This window comes from Xiphophorus hellerii, chromosome 12 (assembly GCF_003331165.1).
Source record: "Xiphophorus hellerii strain 12219 chromosome 12, Xiphophorus_hellerii-4.1, whole genome shotgun sequence".
NCBI lineage: Eukaryota > Metazoa > Chordata > Actinopteri > Cyprinodontiformes > Poeciliidae > Xiphophorus > Xiphophorus hellerii.
This window is the reverse complement of record NC_045683.1, coordinates 33925553-33930922: the sequence shown is the minus strand read 5'-3', so window position 1 is coordinate 33930922 and position 5370 is coordinate 33925553. Positions and strand designations below refer to the sequence as shown.

General features: G+C 44.7%; 1 long non-coding RNA gene across 1 annotated transcript; it reads left to right on the top strand.

Annotated features, from left to right (window-relative positions):
* Positions 1-530: 530 nt before the first annotated feature.
* LOC116729488 (uncharacterized) lies at positions 531-1384 on the top strand. Its single transcript, XR_004341166.1, has 2 exons — positions 531-847; positions 1040-1384. It is a non-coding gene; the product is annotated as an uncharacterized LOC116729488 (long non-coding RNA).
* Positions 1385-5370: the final 3986 nt, after the last annotated feature.

Genomic DNA, 5370 nt, shown 5'->3' with positions numbered 1-5370 from the left:
GTGGCCCCTGTCAGTCCCCCGATGCTTTAGGGTCATTTTGATTCATTTCATTGTGGCATGTTTGGCTTTATGCTGCGGTTCTAATTATTGCTACAATATTTTCTCTGATGTTTATTTTGTGAACTCTAAATGCTCTGGGCTGAATCTTCCTTTAACACTTGAGGTTCTGCAGTAACTTCTATTTACAGCTGCGAACCTCCAGCCCAGATCCCATCAGCAGCGGCTTTAACCTGCCTGGTAGAAACGTTAAGGAGAAGCAGAGCGAACAGTCAGCAGGTGGTACCGGGTGGTACCAGGTGGTACTGGGCTTTGATTTGTGTCACGACTCGCGGTGACAGTCGGTACCGTGTCTTATATCAGGATGTCTTTATATAAAGACAGACATTCTTTCTACCCGTCGGTGGACCGACTCAGACTGCCTGTAGTGAACCGGGCATTTAGCAGAATGATGAAGTTAAAGTCAGAAGTTTTTTCTGCAGTCAAAGCATTTCTGTGTTTAGGGGAGAGGCGGGTTTTTTCCTGCTACTGTAAGTGTAGCATGTAATGTAATTATGTAGCAGAATTAATTTTATTTATTTATTTTATTTTTCTTTATGAACCTTCTCAAAACTAATTTTCTTTGAATTGACATGTCTGTAATATATTATTTCTGTTTTATCTTGCTTTCATTTTTGGTCCCTAGTGTGTAAAAGGCCATCCTCATCTATGAATATTGGTTTTCCTTTGTTTTTTTAATTGTATTTTGTTTTGGTGGGGAAGCTTTTATTTTCTTACTTCCTGTTTGCGCGCTACATCCTGCGTGTTCCCGCTGCCCTCCTCAGTTCGCGCCAAGCTGCGCTGGGGAGAGGTAAGTGTACAGAGTTGTCTTTCATTCGAGTATTAAAATATTGAAAACGTTCTAAAAATATGTTGTAAACTCACATATATATATATTCATGTTTAGCGCAGCACTATGCTGGGCATTTGTCTCCCACATTGGTGACACCCATCAAGTTTTCTGTATCAACGTGGTTATTTTTTTTTCCTTTTGGTTGATTAGGGTGTTTGTGGAGAATCCGGAGCCCAGGAGCTGCTGTGATTAAAATGTTCTTGTTTTGAACAGGTATGTGGGTTGTTTCAGATTTTATTCGGATGTTAAATTAATGTATTTAGCACATTTCTATGTTATGGTGGAAAATTGTAATTGTAGGGCAGATTATTTCTGTTTAGGTTTTATTTTAATTGCTTTGTATGTCAGGGAATTTTAGTTTTGTTTAATGCATTTCTGTCAGTTCGCGCCAAGCTGCGCTGGGGAGAGGGTGTTTGTGGAGAATCCGGAGCCCAGGAGCTGCTGTGATTAAAATGTTCTTGTTTTGAACAGGAATAAAATTATCCTGAATCCTGATTCCGAGGTGGTCCTGACTTCCTGTTTCACGACCGTTACATCTGGTGCCGTGACCCGGATACTCAGATCAGCCGCTGCCGATCACCGAGGTTCTGCCGTGTGCTTGGAACGTCGAATGCTCAGTTGGTGGACAAGTGGGTTCTGTCAGGCTCCATGCTGGTTGCTATTCTGCAACTGTATGTAACTGTTTTTGAGCAAAAAGAAAAAGAAGTATCTACTGCCTCCTGTATATTTACTTTTTGTTAAGGGACGTTTTTATAGCAAGATTGTTTTCTGTGTTTTGTTTTATACACTATGGCAGAGAAAAATAATCAAACATATGATGTATTTTCATCCCCTGTTGGAAGAGGGAGAGGTTTACTTAGCCTAGAGAAAACCTTTGTTAATGACACTCCAGGAGCTACCTCTAAAGCGCAGTTTGCATCGGATGATGGTAGAGACAGACATGAACCATTGTATTCGACACCCATTGATTCCAGTGAGCGCACCACTACACATCAGTTACGTGAACTTATCGGAGAATTAGGAAGTCAAATCGGTGAATCCATAGCTAGCCGGCTCCTAGCCTGCCAGCCAGCTCTTAGCTCACAGGCTCCTCTCAATAAATCATCTAGAGCTGAATCATTCACAGCAACTGCCGACACCTCCAAATTGAGTCTGATAGTCAGACCTGATATTAAGAACCCATCCATGTTTCGTGGTGATGACACCGACAAGTACTCCATTCATGAGTGGATAGACACAGTTGAAGTGTACTTACAGAAACGAGACCTCCTACCTTGTGAACAAGCAGAGGAAGTTTTAAACCATCTCTGTGGCAAAGCTAAAAGTATTGTCAAAGTGGGCCTGAAGAGTAGCTCAACCGGCAACACCCCAGTAGCACCGGAGGCGATATACAGTATTCTGAGGCGCTACTTCAGTGATACTCCTGGCTCGTGTCTACCTTTGGCCGATTTCTACGCCACCCAGCCGAAAGCTAAGGAAACGCCTGTTGACTATTGGATCAGATTAAATACTGCTGCAGAAGTGGCAGACAGGCATCTAAAGTCCCAGGGGGGTAAAATGGACAACATGGACTCAGAAATTGCCATGATGTTTGTCAGAAATTGCCCAGACCCCAACCTTGCTAGTGTCTTTAAATGCAAGCCCACAAGCAAATGGTCCCTGGCTGATGTGCAAGAAGCTATTGATGAGCATCAGAGGGAGTACCAAGCTAAAAAACCAACCACAACCCTGCCCAATACACATGCTCTTTGTGTAGCTGCTGCTGCAACGGCCAGTGAACCCCTAGAAAATAACGCAGAGTACACCAATGTAAACATAGCCAAGCTCTCTGACCCTGTTAAACCAAGTACAGCTGTTGTTTCAGAGTCAAATGCTTTGGAGAGAGTACTTAGCATGCTAGAAAGAGTACTAGAGCGTACAAGCCAGTCTAGTCCTTCTGTTGTCCGACCAGAGACTGTCACATTCAGCCATGGTTCCCCCTGCAGGGTCTGCAGACAGACCTCACATTCCACACGTACACATTGTATGAGGGAGAAAAGATGTCTGGAATGCTTAGAGATTGGGCATCAAAGAAAGGACTGTCCCAAGGGATCTTCAAATCGACCAGGCAACACCTCACCACATCAGGGAAACTAGAACACTCACATGAGGGAGGGGATAATGTGAGTGGGAGAGACAAAACCCTCAAACTTGAAGATGATGTGCAGACCGTATATTCTGAGTGTGTAAATTCCTTTCCGCCTAACACCACTGTTCTATTCCAGAACATAAATAGGCTTGACAAAGTTGACAGTCTGTTCTATACAGACGCTGAGGTGGGGGATGAAGTGTCATTGAAAGCCCTGCTTGACACTGGTTCGATGACATGTACTATCAGCGAAGGAGCTGAACAGATGTTAATTTGTTCAGATTCAGTCTCCATGTCCAGAGATGTTTGCCCTGACATCACGCTTGTTGGTTGTGGCGGGATGAAAATTAAGCCTAAATGCATTTATGACCTAAAGATGAAAGTGTATGGCTGCACCTTCAGGGTCCCCGTACTGGTTGTTCCTGGGCAGCAAGATGAAATTATTCTAGGAACAAATGTTATCAAGTACCTCCTTAAGCAGTTTAAACAATCTAAACAGTTTTGGCAGGTTCTGAGTAAGCCTGATTCAGAAGAAGCACCCGAAGTAATGCAATTCCTCAACATGCTGTCTGGCATTGAGAGATGGAATGGAGAAACTATCCCTGATGTTATTGGGACAGCCAAGTTAATGCAGGCTGTTACTCTTCTGCCCAGGCAGGAACATTTAATCTGGAGCAAGTTGCCGGCAGCTTCATCCTGTTCTGAAGGCAGTGCTGTCTTGATAGAACCAGCCAAAGCAATGACCCATAAGGATGACATAATGGTTTGTAGATCCATTGCCACTATGAACGGTGAGAGGTTGGTTCCAGTCAGAGTCCTAAATACTTCGAGTCAACCAGTAACTCTGAGACGCAATACAAAGGTGGCACAGGTGTCGGTTTGCATTGCTGTGGAGGATCTGGACGAAACCTCTGAGCTGACTGAAGCTAACTCATTTGAGGTAAAAAACCAGGCAGTGCACAGTGAAACGACTGATGACGCAAAAGACTTTCACTCATCGGACTACCAAGAGTCCTTAGCCAAACTTGGACTCGAGAGTTTGGACATTGAATCCTGTGAGGTGTCAGACTATTGGAAGGGCCAGCTGTTGCAACTCATCCGAAAGTATGAGACTGTTTTCTCAAAAACTAAGCTTGACTGCGGCTCAGCAAAGGATGTTGTTCACAGGATCCATCTGTCTGACTCCCGACCCTTCAGGCTCCCATACCGCCGTGTGCCACCTGGGCACTACCATAAACTTAGACAGGTGCTCTCGGAGATGGAAGAACTCGAGATAATCCGCAAGTCAAAGAGTGAATGGGCATCACCGCTGGTCCTTGTGTGGAAAAAGAATGGGGACCTTAGGATCTGTGTAGATTATCGATGGTTAAATGCTCGCACAATAAAGGATGCCCATCCTTTGCCACACCAAGCAGACTGTCTCGCAGCCTTGGGTGGTAGCACTATATTCAGTGCTATGGATCTCACCTCCGGCTTCTACAATGTTGCTGTGGCAGAAGAGGACAGGAAGTTGACTGCCTTCACAACACCCATGGGGCTCTATGAGTTCAACCGTCTTCCCCAGGGATTGTGCAATAGTCCAGCTAGTTTTATGCGACTGATGATGAGTATATTTGGAGATCAAAACTTCCTGACCCTTCTTTGCTACTTGGATGATGTGCTAGTCTATGCATCCAATGAGGCTGAGGCCCTGAGAAGGTTGGAAATGGTCTTCAGCAGACTGAGAGACCATGGGCTAAAGTTAGCCCCTAAAAAATGTCAGTTTCTTAAAAAGAGCGTAAAGTTCCTCGGACACATTGTGGACAGTAATGGTGTCTCGACTGATCCAGACAAGGTTAGGGCTATAACATCAATGACGGTTGCGGACCTTATGATGGAGGACGGGGTGACACCCTCTCAAAGGAAAGTCAAATCATTCTTGGGCATGGTAATGTACTATCAGCAGTTCATTCAGGACTGTTCCAAGCTAGCTAAACCCCTTTTTGCTCTTACAGCTGTCCCGAGAGGGAGGAAAGGCAACCCACGTGGTGTCGCTTCATTCAAAAAACTACATGCAAGTGACTGGAAGCAGGAACAGGAAAACTCATTCGAGCTGCTGAAGTCTGCACTTTTGAAATCTGTTGTTCTTGCACATCCTGATTTTAACAAACCGTTCATCCTCTCAACTGATGCCTCCACTGATGGACTCGGGGCTGTATTATCCCAGGTTCAAGAAGGGGAGAGCAAAGCCCGACCAGTCGCTTTTGCTAGTAAAGCACTGACCCGTGCCCAGAGCAATTACCCTGCCCATCGATTAGAGTTTCTTGCACTCAAATGGTCGGTTTGCGATAAGTTTAGTCATTGGCTCAAAGGA